At 38.8% G+C, this 26,161-nt stretch overlaps 1 non-coding gene across 1 annotated transcript; it reads left to right on the top strand.

Annotated features, from left to right (window-relative positions):
• Window positions 1-24,476: 24,476 nt before the first annotated feature.
• On the top strand, window positions 24,477-24,548 carry Trnap-ugg. The gene has a single exon. It is a non-coding gene; the product is annotated as a tRNA-Pro (tRNA).
• The last annotated feature ends 1,613 nt before the right edge of the window (window positions 24,549-26,161 follow it).

Here is a 26,161-nt window from a genome sequence, read left to right as displayed (position 1 = left end):
ACTATGCCGACCACAGATTACTGCTAACACAGACCAGTGAGTGCAGCTATCTCTGGTTGGCATATTGAAAAATTCTGAAACTTAGTAAATTATTTACATAATGTGTAATCACTTTAGTCACTTCCTGGCCAATAAAATGGAATACTTTTACTAGTGTATCTTATAAGGTCTCTGTGCTTTAAAAATCACCCAGATTTGCGGTTTATATCAACTCCTCTAATCTTGCTGCAAGGTCAGATATCAAACAGCACATTTTTGTGTTGTAAGGGATTTAAATTTCCATTCAGTAAAAAATCACTTTCTGATACTCAAACACATCTCAGTACAAATAAATTTGATTCATCATTTTTTAAACTAATTCTTTGAAACTCTTACCGTATGTTTTGAAGACGCACAATGTTTTATTGCATAACGCTGTATACAAATTACTGCCAACTGTGTAATTCAACATAGGCCATAGCATCTGAGGGAAATGTTAAACACCTTCTGCGAACCTGTAGGCTCTCTGCAGTTTACGTCTGGTGCCACCAACATTCTGGGCAGGATAGAAGATCGCTTCAGCTGCTGCACACCTCGTGGAACAGAAGAAGCAGACAAAACACACATTTGTAGTTCTCAAAAAAGTCATAGCTAACTAATACTTCTAAAAAAACTCAGGGTGACACCTCTGTACATTCTTGTGCAGTAATTGATACAGGTTAAAAAAACCTGTCACCATACTGCCCAAACGTAAGTCTTGTTCAAAGACGAGCTATGCAAAATTCATACTATTGTTAGAAATGTGAAAGTTTAAACCACTGAAAATGCAACTGGGCTACTAAGAAATGACTTGTACAAAACCTTTTCTGGGATATTGCTGTGGGGTGTGGTATCCACATCAGGTAGTTTGCTCTGCATTAGTGTGAAATGAGTGCCATGGGTATGACATGCAAATTGGGGTGGCAGTCATTAAAACAAAGGTGTATATCATTGGGGCAGGATATGCTCACAAAATTTCAATTATCAACTTCCCTCCTCTGATTGCAAAAATATCTTTTTGATGGCCACCTACATGGAGAGTAAATATCATTGTAACAAAATAAATCAGAGCTTGTACGGCAAAATTTAAGTGTTAGTTTTCCCAAGTGCTGTTAGACTGGAATAGTAGAAAAATAGTTTGAAGGTGGTTCCATACCCTCTCTGCCTGGCTCTTAATTGTGAATTGCAGAGTAATCATGTAGGTGAACTGATTTTGATAAACTTTGGTATGTAGACAGAATGAATGTCAAGGAAGAACATGTGCTACACACTTTCTAAAGTAGCCTAAGTTATTTATTGATTCGAAGAATATAACATGAAATATGGAACAAATTACTGTGGATAAAAGCTATTTACTCTTTGAGTTTGGACTTCACCATATTTGTGAAAATGCTTTTTTATATTTTCTACATAAGATTCCAAGTAATGAGTACAGTGGTTATACAATCCTCAACATGTTTGATCCACATGAATGTCACAAGGCCATTGCATTTATCACAGTGCCACGGATCTATTACAGCTTCAGAGATACTATAAGAATCACGACAGTGTTGTTAAATACTGTACGGGAGTGGTGTCGTGCCTTTACATTTAGATCAGGGGAAGCTTTTAGTGAGGCTTCATTTGATATGTAAACGCAGCTACAGGTAACGGATACACATTAGAGCAGTTGGTGTTATTGCATGCACAAGCATTATAAAATTTGCACTAAACTAAAAATTATTTTTTCTTTAATCATCTGTTTAATGCGGCTTAATAATTTGAGAAAGTCCATATTTTATTTTAGTACTGTAACCAGGACTCCTCATAACAAAACCACTAATAGTCATCAAAAGCTACTGATCGTGTTGTTAGCATTGCTGAGTCTTGATCACCGTTTCCCAGATTTGATTCCAGATTCTCCACTCATATTATCATCTCATTAATTTATCATTGTTGAAGTGCTGTCAAATAAAGACTTGCATCAAGTGGCTGAAAATCATGGACGAGGCCTCATGACCAGTAAAGTCCTAAACTAGTTCAATCCATACTAAACAGATTTTGCTGAAACTGGGTATGGAGATAGCTTGAATCCAAAGGAAGAATATACACTACTTTAGGAAAAAAAGAGAGGAGGGGTGAATTAAGGACTGGAATTTTTCACATCAGTGAACATAAAGCGTGGTGGTGGTGGTGGTGGTGGTGGTGGTGGTGGTGGTCTTCAGTCCTGAGACTGGTTTGATGCAGCTCTCCATGCTAATCTATCCTGTGCAAGCTCCTTCATCTCCCAGTACCTCCTGCTTAGTGTATTCATCTCTTGGTCTCCCTCTACGCTGCCCTCCAATGCTAAATTTGTGATCCCTTGATGCCTCGGGACATGTCCTACCAACCGATCCCTTCTTCTAGTCAAGTTGTGCCACAAACTTCCCAATCCTATTCAATACCTCCTCATTAGTTATGTGATCTACCCACCTAATCTTCAACATTCTTCTGTAGCACCACATTTCGAAAGCTTCTATTCTCTTCTTGTCTAAACTATTTATCGTCCACGTTTCACTTCCATACATGGCTACACTCCATACAAATACTTTCAGAAACAACTTCCTGACACTTAAATCTATACTCGATGTTAACAAATTTCTCTTCTTCAGAAACGCTTTCCTTGCCATTGCCAGATTTTATATCCTCTCTACTTCGACCATCATCAGTTATTTTGCTCCCCAAATAGCAAAACTCCTTTACTACTTTGTCTCATTTCCCAATCTAATTGCCTCAGCATCACCCGACTACATTCCATTATCCTCGGTTTGCGTTTGTTGATGTTCATCTTATACCCTCCTTTCAAGACACTGTACATTCCGTTCAACTGCTCTTCCAAGTCCTTTGCTGTCTCTGACAGAATTACAATGTCATCGGCGAACATCAAAGTTTTTATTTCTTCTCCCTGGATTTTAATACTTAGTCCAAATTTTTCTTTTTTTTCCTTTACTGCTTGCTCAATATACAGATTGAATAACATCAGGGACAGGCGACAACCCTGTCTCACTCCCTTCTCAACCACTGCTTCCGTTTCATGCCCCTCGACTGTTATAACTGCCATCTGGTTTCTGTACCAATTGTAAATAGCCTTTCGCTCCCTGTATTTTACCTCTGCCACCTTTTGAATTTGAAAGAGAGTATTCCAGTCAACGTTGTCAAAAGCTTTCTCTAAGTTTAGAAATGTAGGTTTGCCTTTCCTTAATCTTCCTTCTAAGATAAGTCGTAGGGTCATAATATTGCCTCACGTGTTCCAACATTTCTGCGGAATCGAAACTGATCTTCCCCGAGATCGGCTTCTACCAGTTTTTCCGTTCGTCTGTAAAGAATTCACGTTAGTATTTTGCAGCTGTGACTTATTAAACTGATAGTTCGGTAATTTTCACATCTGTCAACACCTGCTTTCTTTGGGATTGGAATTATTATATTCTTCTTGAAGTCTGAGGGTATTTCGCCGGTCTCATACATCTTGCTCACCAGATGGTAGAGTTTTGTCAGGACTGGCTCTCCCAAGGCCGTCAGTAGTTCTAATGGAATGTTGTCTACTCCCAGGGCCTTGTTTCGACTCTGGTCTTTCAGTGCTCTGTCAAACTCTTCACGCAGTATTGTATCTCCCATTTCATCTTCATCTACATCCTCTTCCATTTCCATAATATTGTCCTCAAGTACATCGCCCTTGTATAGGCCCTCTGTATACTCCTTCCACCCTTCTGCTTCCCCCTCTTTGCTTAGAACTGAGTTTCCATCTGAGCTCTTGATACTCATACAAGTGGCTCTCTTTTCTCCAAAGGTCTCTTTAATTTTCCTGTAGGCTGTATCTATCTTAGCCCCTAGTAGTAATATGCGCTTCTACATCCTTACATTTGTCCTCTAGCCATCCCTGCTTAGCCATTTTGCACTTCCTGTCAATCTCATTTTTGAGACGTTTGTATTCCTTTTTGCCTGCTTCATTTACTGCATTTTTATATTTTCTCCTTTCATCAATTAAATTCAATATTTCTTCTTTTACCCAAGGATTTCTACTAGCCCTCGTCTTTTTACCTACTTGATCCTCTGCTGCCTTCACTACTTCATGCCTCAGAGCTACCTATTCTTCTTCTACTGTATATCTTTCCCCAATTCCTGTCAGTTGTTCCCTTATGCTCTCGCTGAAACTCTGTAGAACCTCTGGTTTAGTCAGTTTATCCAAGTCCCATCTCCTGAAATTCCCACCTTTTTGCAGTTTCTTCAGTTTTAATCTACAGTTCATAACCAATAGATTGTGGTCAAGAGTCCACATCTGCCCCTGGGAATCTCTTAAAATTTAAAACCTGGTTCCTAAATCTCTGTCTTACCATTATATAATCTATCTGAAAGCTTTTAGTATCTCCAGGATTCTTCCATGTATACAACCTTCTATCTTGATTCTTGAACCAAGTGTTAGCTATGATTAAGTTATGCTCTGTGCAAAATTCTACCATACGGCTTCCTCTTTCATTTCTTAGCCCCAATCCATATTCACCTACTATGTTTCCTTCTCTCCCTTTTCCTACTGACGAATTCCAGTCACCCATGACTATTAAATTTTCATCTCCCTTCACTACCTGAGTAATTTCTTTTATGTCATCATACATTTCTTCAATTTCTTCGTCATCTGCAGAGCTAGTTGGCATATAAACTTGTACTATTGTAGTAGGCGTAGGCTTCGTGTCTATCTTGGCCACTATAATACGTTCACTATGCTGTTTGTAGTAGCTTACCCGTACTCCTATTTTTTTTATTCATTATTAAATCTACTCCTGCATTACCCCTATTTGATTTTGTATTTATAACCCTGTATTCACCTGACCAGAAGTCTTGTTCCTCCTGCCACCGAACTTCACTAATTCCCTCTATATCTAACTTGAGCCTATCCATTTCCCTTTCTAAATTTTCTAACCTACTTTCCTGATTAAGGGATCTGACATTCCACGCTCCGATCCGTAGAAAGCCAGTTTTCTTTCTCCTGATAACGACGTCCTCTTGAGTAGTCCCTGCCCGGAGATCAGAATGGGGCTTTATTTTACCTCCGGAATATTTTACCCAAGAGGACGCCATCATCATTTAACCATACAGTAAAGCTGCATGCCCTCGGGAGAAATTACAGCTGTAGCTTCCCCTTGCTTTCAGCCGTTCGCAGTACCACAACAGGAAGGCCGTTTTGGTTAGTGTTACAAGGCCAGATAAGTCAATCATCCAGACTATTGCCCCTGCAACTACTGAAAAGGCTGCTGCCCCTCTTCAGGAACCACACGTTTGTCTGGCCTCTCAACAGATACCCCTCCGTTGTGGTTGCACCTACGGTATGGCTATCTGTATCGCTGAGGCACACGCAAGCTTCCCCACCAACGGCAAGGTCCATGGTTCATGGGGGGGACATAAACCATTATAATAAATTAATTTTTTTATGTAATGTACAAGTGACCACACTCTTCTGCAAACACTGCTCAGCACTTGGCAGTGACACTGTGTTTGCCTCCCCGTGCATAGCAGCAATTGGAGTGGTGCACACATCACGAGCTATGCTTACCGAAATAGATAGACATGAGGGCAGCTGACGTACATACAGCAGCTTACTCATAATATCAAAATGGCTGATAAGCGAGTGCAGCCACTTTTAACAGCTAGTCTGAAATGTAAATTTCTTGCATTTTAACATCAATGTAGTGAATAGTTTGTCCCCTTTTTAATAACAAAAAAAAAAAACACTAGTCAACCATTTTCCTCGGGAAACCTGACGTGTAATTGCTGGGTAATGGCCTTGGGGCCGAAACTGATTCTGTCATTTTATTTCAAGTCAAGAACTTCAGTTCGCCTTTTGAGTTGACACATTTAAATGTAGCAATGTTGAGGATCTCCAAATTCTCTATCACTCCTATAATAAATACATACTGTTGCTCTTACCAGGTAACAGCAACAGATGAAGTAGAAGATAGGTAAATACCAGACGAGCTTTCAACAAGGCATTGCTGACATCCTTTGTTCATTGCCCCACCCTGTGACTTATACTTCCATGAAGAGAGTATGAGCAGTAAAACCATGAACTTACACCAACATAAATAAAACTAATAAAACCTTGAAGATAAATATTGCACAGTGCATACACTTTATTAAAACTTCACATGAAATCAGATTCCACCGAACTTCCTGCAGTCTGCACATTGTTAACCTTCATTGTCAGATAAAAAGGAGTGACAAAAAGGCAGGAAATGTTCAGACCCATTATGCAAATAGAAGGGTTGCATTTCCTGAATGAACAATTTACTTCTGTTGCGTGGGAAAATACCTTTTTTATAGCAAACTGAAAATCCATAATGGAATGTAATAATAGAAAGTTATACAGATGTGTAGCACAAATGGATGAATCACAATAAAAAATTCCACCTCATAAATGGGACCAAAAAAAGCTATAGTACAATGTCTAGCTGACACCAAAACGGATTTTTAGGAAGTTGCTGTTGACCTAATGGAAACTACATGGATTACTTACAGCAGATTGATTCTTGTAAGCTCACCTCCAAATGACAGAATGGAATCTGAAACTCAGATATGCATGAACACTAGATGGCAGAGCTATAGTGAGAGGCTGAAATTTGGGAAGATGAGATGACTGAGTAATGGTCCTATTTCTTCATCAGGTTTGCTGCCCGTAGTCAAAGCAGGTCCTAACACCAACACTGTGCAGCCTGTTCTCGGCAGTGTCCGACACTACGTGCCCACTTGCTTGATGGTGAATCGTCCGTCACTGCTGGGCCTGGCCAGACAATGGTGTTAGGCGTAATGCCCTGCTGTGACAGCCATCTGCCTCGTGGCAGTTAACACTTAGCATGCTGCTGAAGTATGTTAAGGGCTTGTGGGAAATGGGTGCGTGTGTTACGCATGCCATGCTGGTGTGGCAGGCGTTGAGAATAGAGCTCCTGTTGGATGTTAACTGCCAAGTGCGAATTGCGAGCATTTATTTGGTTTTTGAATGTAAAGGGCAATGCGCCAATTGATGAAAGTGTATGGTGAGTCATGCAAGGCTGTCAAAAATGTTCGTAAGTGGTGTAGAGAGTTTGCAGCTGGTCAGACCGAAGTTCACGACGAACATAGGAGCAGGAGACTATCAATTTCTGAGGAGACAAGTGTTGAAGTTTGAGCAAAGCATGCGTGAAGATCGGCGGATCACCCTGGATGATCTGTGCACATTGGTTCCTGAGGTTTGCCGAAGCACCGCTCACAGAATTTTAACGGAAACATTGAACTACCGGAAGGTGTGCGCAAGATGGGTGCGACGCATGCTGACTGAGGACCACATGCGACAAGTTGATGCTTCCCACGCATTTCTTCACTGCCTTGCAGCCGAACAGGACAACTTTCTGCACTCAATTGTCACTGGTGACAAAACCTGCGCATACCACTGTACACCTGAGACCAAGCAACAATCACACCTGTTCATAACTTTCTGAACAGCATGGTGGTGAGCTGGTATGACATGGGCATACAAAAACTGCCACAGCGTCTACAAAAATGCATCGACAGAAATGGTGATTATGTCGAAAAATAGCTAAATGTTCAAGCTGTAAACTGATGTAAGCCATTTTAGAAATAAACAGATCTATGTACTTATAGAAAAATAGACCTTACTTTTGGGATTACCCTCGTACATCATACCAGCTATGTTTTTTTGTGGCGTCAAACATATGTTTACAGCTCCCACAAATGCTTCTCACATGTGCAGACTTTGTAGTTTTTGCTCAGTGGTAGTGGGAATATCAATGGAAAAATTCGTTTTCGCAACCTTTGTTATCGTCTCTTGTTTCATAGACAGTAGCTGACATTCGAGTTCTCTATGTTACATGTATTTTGTCTTCAAAGGGTCCAATGAAAAGGCGATACGTCTGGAGTAAATGATATAGAAACTCATTAATCTGCAAATTATGAGAAAAATATTTGATGATAATTCAGATTACACGTTCATTTTATTGTTTTCACAGATTGTGTTTTTATGAAGGATTTTCACAGCATATGATTCCAATGAATGTAATGTTGGACTAGGTCTGTCTCCATGTTACAGTTTGTATTGCACTGTACTCCACTATGAATGCTAAATTTTGTTTTGTTCCTGTGTTTTGTGTGCTTCCTTGGATTTAAATGGTCTCTAAAAGAAATTTAAACAAAAATATCACTTGAATGCTTACTGGGGCTTGTATTTGAATACCAGAACCCCTTTTCAGTTTTTCTGTGGTAATGACTGTTAAATTGAAGTTTCATCTGTGGATTCCGATTTAATACTGGCAGTGCGTAAATATGTATATTTAAAGTAGAAAAACCAATAAGCCTAAAAATGTTTCGAAATTCCCATTACATATAGTATTTGTACAGTCATTAGGTAATGGTAGCTATCTACAAGTAATTGTTAATGTGTTAAATACATACAAAGGCATGTTATGAGAAACTAATTGAATTACTGTAATTTGTCATATTTATGCGTACCTGTATATGGTCATGTCTCCCTGGAGAGCATGGTCAGGTGTTATACTTTCTATTTCAGGAACTTTTCTCATGCAGTTTCTTTTTTCTATGTTACATTTCTCAGAAATGCATATCTTATTTTGTTTCCTGGAAATGGAAATATCTACAGTCTTTTCACCCTTATGCAGCTCTTTTTTTTAGTAAGTAGTTGCGTAAGTTATTCTGGACCATGAGCTGCAGATAAATACCTCATTATGGTATTCACTCTTGTTGAAGTTGGAAGTGCTGCAGTACAGTTCAGAAAAAATGTCTAAACTATAGCAAAGTATTCAAATAAAATTCCAACTGTTGTGTCTCAATATGGTGAGATAGCATTTTCAGCTGATAGTTAAATCCAGCATTGTAAACTGTGTGACATAGTAGTAACTACGGAGAGGTCATATAATGTTCAGCAACATGTCACAACAGAAAAATGAAATTCGAATACAATGGACTGAAAATACAAAACACTACAGCAAATACTCCTAGGGGAATCCTGCCAACCCTACTCAAAATTGTGTGAAGAACTTTTTACAGCTTTCATTTTGTGGTGACATTCTTTAAAGTAAACTGAACCATTCAATGTTACGTGGATTATGCTCTTGGCTGCTGGAGGATGAACTCCAGTGGACATCCACAGTAGAGTGCAGAATGTGTACAGGGCAGCATGTCTGTTGAAAATCACCATTGTGGAATGGGGCACCAAGGGGTGCTGCCATTTCAAGATAACACGTTCCCATATCGCAGATGTCATAATGCCAAAGTTATGCCAATTCAAATGGAAGACACTCAAACATCCACCCTGTGGTTCTGATTTCTTCCCATGTCATTATCACGCCTTTGGTCCCTTAAAAAAGGCCTTGAAGAATTGCTGATTCCTGTTGGATGAGGATGTGCGGAAGGATATGGTGTTATACCAAATGGGTATCTAACCTGGTGCATTGGTGGGGTGATTACCTCAGTGCTCTTGGGTATTTTGCCTGATTGGCATGATGATTCTCAACTGTATGGGCTTTGAATGGGAACTTTTTCTTTACCCCTTTTATCTTTCCATCAGCAGTGAATTGTTACCCTTACTCCTAAATAATTTACATTCTGTGATAACTTTTTTACCATGTGTTAGTCAAAAAGGATGTTACAACTTAGGAAGCAAACATCCACCCGTATTCACTGTTTTCCCACACTCTTTGCAGCAAATCAGGTGTAACTTGTGCAATAGGGGCATAGATTCGATTTTTCAGGTCAGCTGAATTGTTTAGTAATGGAGGAACATACACACGGTCATCTTTAATGAAACCCCGGAGAAATAAAAACAGTGGTTTCAAGTCCTAGAAGCAAGGTGGCCATGCAGTTGGCTTATCACTGCCATTCCACTGACCTAGGAGGTGATTATTGAGGAAACCACAAACTTCCCTGAGAAAATGAGGCGGTGCACCATCTTGATGGTAGTAAACCATTCCGTCTTGGTCATCTTCATCAATCCTTCAAATTAAAAAGTTCTCAAGCATGTCCAGATAGACAATGCCAATGACAGTTTTCTCCATGAAGAAGAAAGAGCCGTACACTTTCGATTTGCTAAGGGCACAAAAAACATTAACTTTGGGACTCTCATGAATATGTTCCAGGGTTGCATGTGGATTATCGCTGCCCCATATTCTGCAGTTGTGGGTATTCACCATACCACTGATATGAAATGTTGACTCATTGCTGCAGATTATTGTGGTGAGGAATGTCTCTTCGTCCTCTATGCGATGCAGCATTTCTGCACAGAATTGCCCAAAAGCAACCTTATCTGCATAACTAACATGCTGTGCCGGTGTGAATCTGTATGGTTTCAAGTGTAAACGTCTACACAGTACTCACCAAACAGTCTTTTGCAGAATGCCAGTCTCGTAAGATGCACATTGTGACCTCCCTTCCCTTCTTCTGCACTTGTCGGGAGGAGACGCGACTCGTAATGATGTTTGTCCCCGTCACTATGACGTGGAACAGCACCTGTAACTCTCATAAAACATGACTCCTCGCGTAGTTAAGAAATATTCTATTGTTTGTCCACAACAGTCTTATTAGTTTGTGTTAACTGATCAATTGTTTATCTTTTACCGTATGCCCGGTTAGTTTCATTGAACAGTGAAATCTTGGTTCTTAACACTGTCATTACGGTTGTTTTTCACATCATCCTTAGCAAGGATTAATAATTGCTGTTCGTAATTACATTGCTACGTCAAATTATTAACAACGGTCCAACGTAACTCCAGAGATAACTTACGTTGAAGTAACGTCCTTGTAACACACCGTAATGCTGATTTTTACTTGGGGCATTACAACATGACATTGATGATTGTAGACTGTGGACAAAGCTCTCCCTAATCTGTTTGACGCAATCGACCCGCTGGCGACCTGATGATTTTATCAACAAACTTCCTGTTCCAAGAGCAAATTGCCGGACTGCTTGGAGGTTCTTCAGTGCATTCAGTGCACATGGAACTTGCTCGGCACCAGTGAAAGTTGCCATGTTGACTGCACTACGTGAGTCTAAGTTGTTTGCTACAAAATGACTCCTCCACCGATTCTGCAAGTTATCTCAATATCATTCCAAAGTTGTCAAATCCTTTTTTACTCACCCTGTATATCTTTCCACATTAAGCAACAACTTCATTAGCTGAAGCTAAATAAAAAAGCAATGCAACAAATCAGATGACAGATTGCAAATAAAAAAAATATGGCTATCAATTGAGGGAATCATAGACTCAGTGGAACTACGTGGGAACTTTGGTAAATTGGCAGGTCTGGGGGCCATATGACCTGAAGATGTTAACCATAACAATGTGCTACTCTTTGCACGGATGCTGTGTTTTGTATGGTGAAAACTGCCAATTCACTAAATGTAAAATGGAACATGTAACTTTGTTTTGCTCAGGCCATACACAAGTTGCAGAAGAGATTTGTAGTAAATTCAGTGATGTTGACAAATTTATTAGGTATGTTGAAAAGGTATTTTTGAAAGCACCATTCACATGTTACAGCATTTTAAGTTAGCAGCTCCAGACATTTCCTTACTATCATCACCCATTTTGACAAGATGGGGGTCATAGATTGATGCCTGAGGCAATTATTACCAGAACTACCAATGTTCTGAAGAGGCATCATTGATTGAAGCTGCTTCATTTGGACTAGCCCAAGAATAAATGCCTATTACTGAAATTTCAGACAAACTTTCGTGCTTCAAGATGGAGCAGAGTAAAATTGTAACGTATTCAAAGCTCATGACAACTGTTATAAATACGAGACTATTATGTGCGAAATGTGTAAAAAACGGTGGTGTTAAGGACAATCTGTGCTATTCGTGCACTGTAAAAGTAAATAACTGTAAAGGTATGTTTACACGATCAAAAACGAAGAACTGTGTTTTGGTGCCACATGGTGATCACAAATTCGTAACGGACTCAGCATCGAAAGACGAAATAATTAAAGTGTTGCAAGAGGATAGAAACATTCTGTTAGCGAGAATCAGCGAGTTAGAACAAGAACTAAGCAAATATGTAAGCAGTGAAAAGTGGTGTACCGTAAAAAGTGCGTCGAACACACACAATTTAAAATCGCAACTAAAAATGCACTTGTGTTATAATGTATCTGCAACGCCAACGGTATCAAGAAACAGGGCGTCTAAACAAGTAAGTGCACCTTCAGATAAAGAAACTGTTCTGATGTCAGTTGGTAAAGAGCCAGTGCAATGTGTAAGTGTAACTGAAGGCAGTGTTTACATGGCAATCAGCGAAAACAAAACGGTAATGAATGATACCAATAGTGTTCCAGAAGATGAAGCACCTGAACATATGAAACAAGGTTACGAGTTAAGGACTGCAGTACGGAATCCGAAAGTTTTAATAGTGAGTGACAGCCAAGGCCGGTACTGCAGAAACATTCTGGAGACAAAACTAGACACAAAATATGACATTCAAAGTTTTATTAAACCAAATGCTCCTCTCCGTGAAGTTTTTAATCGAATTGACAAATTAGCAGAAGACTTGAACGCGAAAGATACTCTTATCTTAATGGCTGGGTTGAACGATACTGAAGATCGTACAACAACGTTGTGGAAAGAATTGATAACGTGTTACCAAGTGTTCTCCAACTCAGCAACAAGACAAATATCATTTTGCATCCGATTCCCCAAAGATTCGGCAAAGAATATACAAACGAAGAAATTGACATGGTTAATCATCGTTTAGTGCAAACAGTGAACTGTTCAAAATCTTGCAACAAAAGTAGAATATCCATAAACTATGAAATGGAAAGACTGTCTCGTGATAAATTCACATATCACGGATTCCACTTGAACAGACAGAGGAAGGAGCAAGTATGCAACACACTGTCTTCGTTAATTAAAATTAACAATCGTACAAACCAGATGCATGTATCTCTGAATTGACCAGTCTACCTGAAGCAATCAGTGTTTCACCAAAATAAATGCAATGTGAAAACCAGTGCAATACAACAACACCTGAGGAATTATCTGTCATTATAAAAAGGTTACCCAATAAGTATTCAGCAGGTACTGATGAAATACCAGATATTATCATCAAAGCAAGTGTAACATCTATCATAGAACCACTAACGGATATTTTCAATTCATCATTCCTGAGTGGTATATTCCCGAAAAATCTGAAACTGGCAAAAGTGACACCACTGTACAAGAAAGGGGACAAACATGAAGCTGCAAACTATAGACCTGTATCAGTATTGTCAGGCATTGGTAAAATTCTTGAAAAACTATTTCTTAGAAGGCTGACAGCCTTTCTAAATAAAGAAAACATAAGAAGTGATGCGCAACACGGATTCAGAACTGGCAGATCAACACAGTCAACTATTTATACCTTCTTAACCCTAGGACTCACTCTGGGGTCATAGGTGACCCCAATCATCTTCACTATGGATAAAATAATATTTCTATTTCTTGTAAAAATCCAGAATTTTATGACTTTTACCACACAGTATTGTAGTTCTCTCACAAAAACTTTTAGAGCGCTTGATGCAACATTTAAATCAATAATTAACAAAAACTACTATTGGGGTCAATTATGACCCCAGATAGATTATATGTAACATTCATAGAATGTATAGATTATCAACTATCAATCTCTTTCTTAGGTATTTTGAGTTGGTAACACTGAATTCAGGTGTTACTCAGAGCTAACCTCAAACTGGTAGTTCGTTTGTACGTTTGTTGTTGCAGTGTAATTTCAGCATGGATGGAATACGTTTTGCTCCTGGTTATAGTGTAGAACAAGCTATGGAAGACTTATTTCATAGCAGTAGTGATTCAGAAGGTAGTGATGCCGAAGATGATGGAACAGAGACGCAGGTATACCAAAGTGATGAAATTTGTTTACCTGAATTAGAAGAAAATGATATTCTTGCTGAAAATGATGACAGTGGAGATGATGAAAGTGCAGTACTGGTAAGCAGGGGTCGGGATATTGCATGGAGTACAAAAGAACCATCAATTCGTAGATTTCCAATCCGCAACATACAACGATTTTCAGCAGGTATTCCTAGTACAGTTAGTGTTAGCTCAGCTGTTGACTGTTTCAGGCAGTTTATTACTAATGAATTGCTGGATATAGTAGTTCAGTTCACAAATCAACGAGGAAATGAATTGAAAGTGTCTGGAAAATTAGTTGACTGGCGTGATACAGACAGATGCGAGCTTCTTTCAGTTTTGGGCTTGCTGATTCTGTATGGCGTACAGAAGAGCCGGGGGAAACCTATTGACGAATTTTGGGACTCTAAATATGGCACTCCTCTATTCCGTGCTACTATGTCGAGGAGGCAATATCAGGACATTCTGTGTTCACTTCATTTTGACGACCGCATCACAAGACTTGAAAGGAAAGATAGGACTGGAAATAAGGCTGAAGCTGTACAGGAAATATTTGATTTGTTTGCCGTGCAATGTCAAACATCATTTATACCTTCCAGCAACATTACTGTTAATGAACATCTTTGCATATACAGAGGTCGGTGCAGTTTCAAGGTCTACATTCCTTCAAAGCCAGGAAAGTATGGCATCAAGAGGTGCGCAGTAGACTGTGAACATGGTTATCTGACAAATCTTCAAATGTACACTGGAAGGAGTGGTGATGTGAGAGAAGTGAATCAAGGCAAGAGAGTGGTCTTAGATTTAGTGTGTCATCTGGCTGGCAGTGGTAGGAATATTACCACTGACAATTTTTTCACGAGTTATGACCTTGGCCAAGAATTGTTGAAAATGAAGTTGACACTTGTAGGTACTCTACGTTCTACAAGAAAAGAAGTCCCAAAAGAGTCTTTGCCTTCGAAAACTAGGGAAGAATGCACTACCAGATTTGCATACAGTGGTAAAACCCTATTAGTTTCGTATGTTCCAAAAAGAAATAAGGCTGTGCTACTCCTGTCAACACAACATCAATCATTTGAAGTGCCCAAAGAAAACAACTTGAAACGAAAACCAAAAGTAGTGTAGTATTACAACTCAACAAAATCAGGTGTTGATACGCTAGACCAAATGAGCTCTTACTATTCTGTGAAAAAGGGTACAAAACGTTGGTCATTAGCAGTATTTTATGATCTTGTCGATCTAGCTGCACTCTATGCCTACAGACTCTTCTGTGTTGCTGTTGAAAAAACAGAGATATGTCTTTTTCTAATGAAGTTTGCCAAAGAAATGGCAAAGCCCCAAGTGGAACGTCATTTGAGTTTACCACAAGCAAGGAATAAGGATATTATTAGCAGTATCAAACGGTGTGGATTTGATGATCTGTGGACATCCAGACGTAATACCCGACAATCAGAAGAGAAAGCGAGGCAGATGCTCCATTTGCCCCCGATCAAAGGACACAAAATACAGTTCAATATGCAAAAAGTGTAACAAATTTGTTTGCAAGGAACATTCTGAAATAGTTACTACTTGCAAAATATGTGCAGATGACTATGGTACGGATTCCGGTAAAAAATTATGTTTCCTGTTGAGTTGTTTCTCACATTTTCTGTAAATTTGAAGCCATTGTGAAACATTTATGAGTGAAACAAATTATGACTTAGAGTAATATTGTAACTTCTGATATGTAATTTAATTCTACTATGTACATACCTGTTAAAAAAGCTGTGAAATGTGTGTAAATAATAAATAAAATGTAAACAAACAGTATTAAACGACAGTACGTTGTTCTCTGAATAATTAGTACACACAGTCAATTATATATTGATTGGGGTCATGTATGACCCCAGATGGAGTACTAGGAAAATTTTAGCAGAGTGAGTCCTAGGGTTAAATGAAATTCTAACTGCATTAGATAATAAGCAACATGTGTCTGGCATATTTCTTGACCTTAGTAAAGCCTTCGATGCAATTGATCGTAATACTCTGTTGCAGAAGCTAGATAATTATGGAATACGAGGCCTGCCAAACAAGTGGATACATTCCTACCTTTATTACCATCAACAGATCACTCAAATAAAATATAAAAATACAAAAAAATTGTAATTTTTACAGTAATGCACAAAACATTACATATGGAGTTCCTCAAGGGTCAGTCCTTGGGCCAATTCTTTTCATTCTTTATGTTAATGATTTGTCAGAAAAAATAACTAAAGGGACAACAGTACTTTTTGCTGATGACACAAATATCCTAATCAAATCACATGATGAGGAAAGCCTACAAAAAACAGCTACAGGTATAATACAAAATTTGACACAAGGGTTCAGAACAAACAAGCTAATAATAAATAATGAAAAAAACAGTGGCAGTCAATTTCCACAATTCACAGAAACTACATCCTGCAAGACCAATTTTTAAAATTGATGGAAAAACTGTCTCATCTGTGAGCAACACAAAATTTTTAGGTATACATATACAGCAAAACCTAAAATGGGAGACACATCTTAACCATGCAAATAAAAAGCTAAACACACTTGTGCACACAGTAAGAATCCTCACACAAAATACAAGCCATGCGTCTGATCACAATGTACCATGGCAGTATTCAGTCACTGCTGATGTACAGCATTATCTTTTGGGGGAACTCCGTAGGTACAAACAAAACATTTAGTCTACAGAAAAAGATTGTTAGAATAATAAACCATGCTAAGTACAGATACTCCTGTAGACCAATATTTAAAAATCTCAGTATACTGCCTTTTCCTTGCTTATATATGTATGAAATATTAAATTTCACAAAAGGAAGCATTTTAAAAGATGGAAATATCTTCAAGTATAACTGTGATTACCACCCTCATGGTACTAGGCAGAAACATTACTTGCAAACTTACTCAATACAGTAAGTACAAACATTCGTAAGAGAGGAGTGTATCATAATGGCGTAATGCTGTACAATCACATGCCATCCTATTTGAAACATATGCAAAAGTTTAAAGTGAGACTGAAAGAGTACTTGGTTGACCACTGCTTCTATTCTGTTTCCGAGTTTTTAGAGTACCAGAAAAGTGTAGTGTAATTGCTCAAATATTCTTAATAAGTCTATCATTTTATTTTATTACATTAAATTTGTCATCAATATTCAACATGTATTAAATAATTTTTAACTATTTATCCTTTCAAAATAAAAATGTGTATCATGATGTATATACTGTACCAACCTGACTTGTCCTACATCGTTTGTGCAAAATATGTACCTGAACACGATTTACAGGACCAATAAAGAAATACAAATACATAAATTCAAATTTTGAATTTGTTCTTGCTGCTGTAACTGTTGCGGGACATTAGTGAAGTAGGTAGAACAGGTGAAAAAAATATGATCACATTAGAAGGTGTTTGTTGCAAAGTGGAAAAGAAGTGTTAAAGAAAATGGAAAAAAGTGTTAGAATAAACAAAAATAAATATATCCACTGTGTTTCTATGATTTTGTTGGTGAAAAGTTCTCATAAACTCCTAGATTTAGATTCAAATTGTATAGTCCTGTTTGAATGTGCTCTTCTTGTGTCAGTTGAAGTAGAAAGAAGTTTTTTGAAGTCAAAGCTTTGTTGGCTGACCGTAGGAAATGTTAAGTTGAAAATATGCTAAGGTACTCATTGTATAATGTGACTCGGAACTCATAAATTGAAGTAAAAATGAGGATGTACAAAAAAGAGTCATAGGTTAACTATGTTCTGATAATGTTAATAAAAAGGATACAACATCAAAGTCCATGATCTAGCTTGTGACTCATGTGTAGTTTATTCTTAAATATTATTTAGTAATTATTATACATTGACTTACTAATTTATTTTACAACGAATTTTACTTCATTTTAATATTGTTTATGTTTATCTTTATGTTATTGTGCATATGAAAATTTTTGGTCATAAAATCTTATTTTTGATGCAAATAATGGTGATTTTTAGCCAATATCTGATTATTTAGTATCCAGAAAAGCATATTTAACTAGTTATGGATATAAGTAAATGTGACCATAAACTGTATATGTATATTTAAGTGCAGATCTCCCATAACTTAAAAGAGTACATATATTTTTAGAATCATGAAACAAGGCTTCGTGGGGACAGTAGTGAGAAGTCATGGTTGTGAGCTATTGAGATTGGTTCATGGCATTTTTAGTGAAATTATCATTTACCATTCAGTGACATGTAATTTTTAAGACTTAGTATGACCTGCTTGATGTTTCCTGCCAGGAGTTAACATAAGAATAACAGCAATGACAAGTACTTGTCGGGCAATCCATGGAAGTTTTAGTGAAAGTGTACGGAAGAACATGGAGCTTCTATGTTATTCTGTGCTAATTGTGTCAGTGACCATTGTTATAATAACAAGAACAATTGAGAAGGTACTCTTGAGAAAAACTTTTGTCTTAGCCTTGTTGAAGGGAAGACGTGTTTCTGATTTATGTTGAGAATAGACAAGGTGTTTAATCCAACTGTCTTGTATATGTAAATTAGTTTGTTTCTGACATTTGGAGACATGAAAGACTTACTAAACAGTATATATTTATATTGAAAGTGCGAATTTGTTATTGCGCATGGAGTCCAAATATACTGATGGTGTTGCCGAAAGGGCACAGTTTTAGAAGAGAAGGCGTATTAAAAAAAGTCACCACAAGCCGTTAAAACGTGGCGACCAGTGAGAAAGGACTGAAAAAATAGGAATTCTAAGACCAAAAAACGAGGAAAGAAGCTGTTGTATGTTGCCATAGCAGCTAAACCAAATACGACAAAGAATTTACTCCAAGACAGCGGAACATACTTAAGGAACAAAATTCTCAATTGAGAAATAGAGAAGAAGATTCAGTGTTTTTCTCTAAGAAGAAATACGCCTGGAACATTATGACTAAGAAGATCCGGGGCGGGGAATGTAGAGCTCTCCAAAGCTGCCGGCACCAGTTGCTGTTCACTGGTGCTGACCTGCCTCCACATCTGCTCACCGATGCAGCGCAGATTCTCCTCTGGGTGAATGTAAAACAGAACTTTATGGCTTTAGTACAAAGTAGTACCAACTGTTCAGTGAAATTTATTAGTTTAGTTACCGTACTTAAAGTTAGTTAAATATATCTAAAAACAAAGATGATGTAACTTACCAAACGAAAGCATTAGTATGTTGATAGAGACACTAACAAACACAAACACACACACAAAATTCAAGCTTTCACAACCCATGGTTGCTTCATCAGGAAAGAGGGAAGGAGAGGGAAAGACGAAATGATGTCGTTTTAAGGGAGAGGGTAAAGAGTCATTCCAATCCTGGGAGTGGAAAGACTTACCTTAGGGGGAAAAAAGGACAGGTATACACTCGCGCGCGCGCGCGCGCCCACACACACACACACACACACACACACACATCCATGCGCACATATACAGACACAAGCAGAAAATGTCTGCTTCTGTCTGTATATGTGCGGATGGATATGTGTGTGTGCGCGAGTGTATACCTGTCCTTTTTCCCCCCTAAATGTCTGCTTGTGTCGGTATATGTGTGTGTGTGTGTGTGTGTGTGTGTGTGTGTGTGTGTGTGTGTGTGTGTGTGTACCTGTCCTTTTTTCCCCCTAAGGTAAGTCTTTCCGCTCCCGGGATTGGAATGACTACTTACCCTCTCCCTTAAAACCCACATCCTTTTGTCTTTCCCTCTCCTTCCCTCTTTCCTGGTGAAGCAACCGTGGGATGCGAAAGCTTGAATTTTGTGTGTGTGTTTGTGTTTGTTAGTGTCTCTATCAACATACCAACGCTTTCATTTGGTAAGTTACATCATCTTTGTTTTTAGATATATTTTTTCCATGTGGAATGTTTCCCTCTATTATATTCATAAAGTTAGTTAAATACTTACAAGATCAAAAGCTTGCAAGAATATGGATAACATACCACAAGTCAAGGAAACTCGAGAACCAACTATGGCTATGAAAGTTAGTAAGGAAGTGCCTGATTGGTCTGAGTTAGGAAATTTAATAAAAACTCAAAATGTGACTCTAAGTGAAAAACTAGAATCAGTAAATTCTCAATTAAGTGCCCAAGCAACAAATTTAGGACTTTTAAATGTCAAAGCCGACTTGCATAGCAAAGAATTTAGTAATATATGAGAAGACATGGATGCTTTAAAGACTGAATTTGATGCCTGAAATAGTAAGGTAGAGAATTTGAAATTAGATTTAAAGAATGAATTGACTAGTTCCTTGACTATTCACGTAAATCAAATGTTTACTGACTTCAGTCAGAAACAGATTGATAATTTTCTGAATTTGACAAAAGGTTATAGTTGAAGACAAATGTAATAAGTGTAGAATCAGAGCTTAATGAAAGGTTAGGATCCTTTGAAAATGTGTGCAATGTTAAATTTAATGCCGTAAAGTAAGGGTTGAGTACTTTGAAAGAGTGTGTCGATAAGCAGGATAATTTAATGCCAATAATTCAATCTCAAATTACAAATTATACACGAGTAGATAATGTGGAAAGGAACTTCAAAGAGAAATTAGCGAACTCTGATATCATAAATATAAGTAGTTTGGAAGAACAGGTTGAAGAAATAATAGATTGAAAAGTTACGGAGAGAGTAACATCCGGAAATGCATCCCCTATTCTATCTTCTGAACTAAATGATACCAGGAATGGTAACTTCATCTAATGTGGTATTAACTAGTGAAGTGGTGACAGATCTGCAATGGGAGGGGGGGGGGGGGGAGGGGCTAATTCAGGGTTATCCAGGCAATTCCCCAAATTTAAGCCTGATGGAGATGTACATCTGACACATTTCTTGAAAAGGTTTAACCAAGCTTTGCCAAAAAATTGGGAAGACTCTAAAAAGATTGAATTTGCTGTGGGTTACCTTCTAGGAGAAGCCTCAGAAAGGGGAACCATGAATACTGAGAATTTTTCTTCCTGGGGGGACTTCCAAAAGAGATTTAAAGAGAATTAACTGGTCTGCCAGTGCTCAAGAAAAGTCAATATCAGATCCATGGGACCCGGGCAGAGTCATCTATCCCCCAGGGACGTTAATATTCTGAGTTAACGGACAGAGTGACGACCGTCAGATCCTGAGTTGTTTTCAGTGTTTCTTCCAAACTAGTTTTCCTGCACCGAATTCCTTAAAAATCTTACACTATTCTATCATCTATTCCTAACATCTTAAACTATCCTATAATCATAGTGCTTAGAAAACTGGATACGACTACAAGATAAAGAAAACTTAAGAGAATCACAGAATAAGAAAGAAAGTGATATTGACGTAAAATAAAATGGATAGAGTATTATATTTATGGATAATATTATATGAGATGAATAATTAAACAACTGTAATATCATAGTGTATGAATTTTCTATTTTGTATAGAGTATTTTATACCTTTTGTGAGATGTGGTGTAAATGGGGGGGTTTGCATAGGTTTTGAAAGGGATGGGTATTGCAAATAAACGCATGGTTTACAAGAGCAAATAAATCGTGGCTAACACAAACCACACATCACACCTTTCAGATGACTCTCGCAAACAAGTGTGCCTGATTCTTCATCATTTGCGTTTCCATAGGGCTGTTAAGATTTCCTTTAGGGACCTCAAGGTTGAAGGTGGGAATGTCCATTCTGTATGAAACAATTTAACACCAAACCTCCTCCAGCATCTCACTCAAGTACCTCAGGGGTAGGGATCCTGGGGAAGGGAGGTGGGAAGGGTTTCCTGTGTTTGGGGCTCTCTTCTTTCTCTTCTCAGATCTTAGCAACCATATCTATTTTTTTCTTTTATTACTTCTCATCTGAGGACCTATCTATTTTTTCCCATCTTTTCATATTCACAAACTTCTGTCACTGAATCCTTCCTTGTTTCTGTGGATTCTAATAACATACATCTTATCTTTAGATAAGAAGGCAAAAGAATCAGATTACACGAACACACATCCGCATGCACAAAAAATACATTTAGACACAGATACTGAAATTACAGATTAAAAAGCCTGTCACGATGTGAGAATTGCCAGGTATTGTAGGGGAAAGAATATGTGTACACAGGGAAATATGCTCATATATGATGATTCCACATCGCATATGTATATAAGAACTACGACGGTTCTACATCGTTTATACAGGGTGGTCCATTGATAGTGACCGGGCCAAATATCTTGCGAAATAAGCATCAAATGGAAAAACTACAAAGAACGAAACTCGTCCAGCTTGAAGGAGGAAACCAGATGGCGCTATGGTTGGCCCACTAGAAGGCATTGCCATAGGTCCAACGGATATCAGCAGCTTTTTTTTTTAATAGGAACCCCCATTTTTTATTACATATTCGTGTAGTACGTAAAGAAATATGAATGTTTTAGTTCGACCACTTTTTTCGCTTTGTGATAGATGGTGCTGTAATAGTCACAAACATATAAGTACGTGGTATCACGTAACATTCCACTAGTGCGGACGGTATTTGCTTTGTGATACATTACCCGTGTTAAAATGGACCGTTTACCAATTGCGGAAAAGGTTGATATCGTGTTGATGTATGGCTATTGTGATCAAAATGCCCAACGGGCGTGTGCTATGTATGCTGCTTGGTATCCTGGATGACATCATCCAAGTGTCCGAACCGTTTGCCAGATAGTTACGTTATTTAAGGAAACAGGAAGTGTTCAGCCACATGAGAAACCTCAACCATGACCTGCAACAAATGATGATGTCCAAGTAGGTGTTTTAGTTGCTGTCGTGGCTAATCCGCACATCAGCAGCAGACAAATTGCACGAGAATCAGGAATCTCAAAAACATCGGTGTTGAGAATGCTACAGCAACATCGACTGCACCCATACCATATTTATATGCACAAGGAATTGCATGGCGGCGACTTTGAACGTCGTGTACAGTTCCCACTGGGCACAAGAGAAATTACACGACAATGACAGATTTTTTGCACACGTTCTATTTGGCGACGAAGCATTATTTACCAACAGCGGTAACGTAAACCGGCATAATATGCACTATTGGGCAATCGATAATCCACAATGGCTGCGACAAGTGGAACATCAGCGACCTTGGCGGGTTAATGTATGGTGCGGCATTATGGGAGGAAGGATAATTGGCCCCCATTTTATCGATGGCAATCTGAATGGTGCAATGTATTCTGATTTTGTACGTAATGTTCTACCGATGTTACTACAAGATGTTTCACTGCATGACAGAATGGCGATGTACTCCCAACATGATGGATGTCCGGCACATAGCTCGTGTGAGGTTGAAGCGGTAGTGAATAGCATATTTCATGATAGGTGGAGTTGGTCATGGAAGCCCCATACCATGGCCCGCACGTTCACTGGATATGATGTCCCTGGATTTCTTTCTGTGGGGAAAGTTGAAGGATATTTGCTATCATGATCCATTACAACGCCTGACAACATGCGTCAGTGCATTGTCAATGCGTGTGCGAACATTACAGACGGCGAACTACTCGCTGTTGAGAGGAATGTCGTACACGTATTTCCAAATGCATTGAGGTTGACGGACATCATTTTGAGCATTTATTGCATTAATATGGTATTTACAGGTAATCATCCTGTAACAGCATGCGTTCTCAGAAATGATAAGTTCACAAAGGTACATGTATCACATTGGAACAACCAAAATAAAATGTTCATACGTACCTATGTTATGTATTTTAATTTAAAAAACCTACCTGTTTCCAAATGTTTGTCTAAAATTGTGAGCCATATGTTTGTGACTATCACAGCGGCATCTATCACAAAGCAAAAAAAGTGGTCCAACTAAAACATTCATATTTCTTTACGTACTACACGAATATGTAATAAAAAATGGGGGTTCCTATTTTAAAAAATGCTGTTGATATCCGTTTGACCTATGGCAGCACCATCTAGCGGGCCAACCGTAGCGCCATCTGGTTTCCCCCTTCAAGCTAGACAACTTGGTCCATTCACGATCAATGGACCAACAAAGATTCCATGACTTACCAAACGGGAAAGTGCTGGTAGATAGGCACAATAAAAAAAAACACACACACAAAATTTCAAGCTTTCACAACCCACTGTTGCTTTGTCAGGAAAGAGGGAAGGAGAGGGAAAGATGAAAGGATGTGGGTTTTAAGGGATAGGGTAAGGAGTCATTCCAATCCCGGGAGCGGAAAGACTTACCTTAGGGGGAAAAAAGGACAGGTATACACTCCCACACACACACACATATCCGTCCACACATATACAGACACAAAACTACATGCTGACCCAGAACGCTACGTAGTGGGCGGATACTGCGCGACACGATAACGTTTGCACTTCACACGGTCGAAATACTGTCACACAACTCGAGCAGCTCTTTCAGCATTCACATACACTGGTGTTCAGCACAGCTCATGTTGTAGGTGTCGGATTAAGAAACCTTTTAGAGAATATGCTCCAGATTGGATGCTGCAGCTAGCAAGTGCGGCAAAATCTCAGTAGGTGGCGGGGTGCAGGTCTGCTTACTTGTGGGGCCTGTTGGTCTAGGGGTATGATTCCTGCTTTGGGTGCAGGAGGTCCCGGGTTCAAATCCCAGACAGGTCCTACTTTTCACTTTCATGACAACCAAGCACTACGATAAACTTGCGAGTCTCTGAAAGTAAGCCATGCAACAGGACAAACTGCATGTCGGGCCACTGGCCCATGAGACTGGCAAGTGCGTCATGTGGAAAGCAATCCACGTGGCAGGATTAAACCATCTTCGCTTACTTATATCTATACGTAAAGACTGGCACGTACAACGATTCTATTCGTTTCCCAAAAACTAGTACATCGCATGCACATTTGTTAAATGCATGCGCATGCAGCACCCAAAACGGAGAGATGTCTTTCCTGCTGGGAGAAACAGCTGAGGTCATCTTCTCGCAGTTGAACCCCTTACGTTCCATTATTAATCCTAGTAGCAAAAGCATAAGCATTTGGAGCGTTCCCTATTCACGTGTGGACTGCCATTAACAATTTATATGTGTGGACGGATATGTGTGTGTGTGTGTGTGTGTGTGTGTGCGCGAGTGTATACCTGTCCTTTTTTCCCCCTAAGGTAAGTCTTTCCGCTCCCAGGATTGGAATGACTCCTTACGCTCTCCCTTAAAACCCACATCCTTTCGTCTTTCCCTCTCCTTCCCTCTTTCCTGACGAAGCAACCGTGGGTTGCGAAAGCTTGAATTTTGAGTGTGTGTTTGTTTGTGTGTCTATCAACATGCCAACGCTTTCGTTTGGTAAGTTACATCATCTTTGTTTTTATATATAGACGCGCGCGCGCGCGCGCGCGCGCGCGCGCACACACACACACACACACACACACACACACACACACACACACACACACATACACTAAGAAGTGTATATAAAGAAAGAATAGTGGCAAAGTACTCATGCACAATGAGGGAGACAAAAGCATGTGTGTTGTGGGATAACTATGAAGTAGTAATGAGCAGGAGATAGACAAGGATGAGACGTGAGCAACGAAAGAAAAAGAAAGCAAGGGTGGCATTAGTCATGCTGATCATTAGGAAATGTCAGTTTAATAAATACTCTGACGAATTGTAGGATAGTGGGACTTGAATTGTATATATAGACATAGTATCTACTAAGAGTATAAAGTTGAGAAGTACAGGATGACTCTAGGGAGTAAATGAAGCAGTAAAAAGTGAATGCAAAGTGTAAAATAGATTTTTATTTTTACCAGTGAACACTTAATTATAGTATACATAGGAATGTATACTAGGGTAATGAACGGGGAAATAGGACGACCTGTGGCCTAAAAAGTAGGGGCATACCTACCAGAATGGAAAGAGGAAGTGCCCTCATAAGGTCAACCCACAAGCAAGGTATAGGTACTGATCCTAGGAGAAGAGGACAGTATCATGACAAAAGTCACAAATTTTATAGGGATTATTCTGGAAAGTTTGAATTCTATGCACAACTAACATTGTTACATTTCATGTAAGTTTATGAGTGTCAAAAAGAACACTTTCATTTTGCCCAGAGTTCCTCCAAACTACAAAAAATAGTATATACTAAGGAAAAGTAGTAAAAAAAATGAGAATGTAAAAGCAGATTACTCATGTGTCATGAACACTTGAAGTTTACGATTGAAATTAAGGAGAGTCCTTACAGTTCCTAAATACTAGGGAAGCTGACTGAACCACGAATAA

The sequence above is a fragment of the Schistocerca piceifrons genome, chromosome 7 (genome assembly GCF_021461385.2).
Source record: "Schistocerca piceifrons isolate TAMUIC-IGC-003096 chromosome 7, iqSchPice1.1, whole genome shotgun sequence".
NCBI lineage: Eukaryota > Metazoa > Arthropoda > Insecta > Orthoptera > Acrididae > Schistocerca > Schistocerca piceifrons.
The sequence above is the reverse complement of the archived record's forward strand: the minus strand, read 5'-3'. Positions and strand labels throughout refer to the sequence as shown.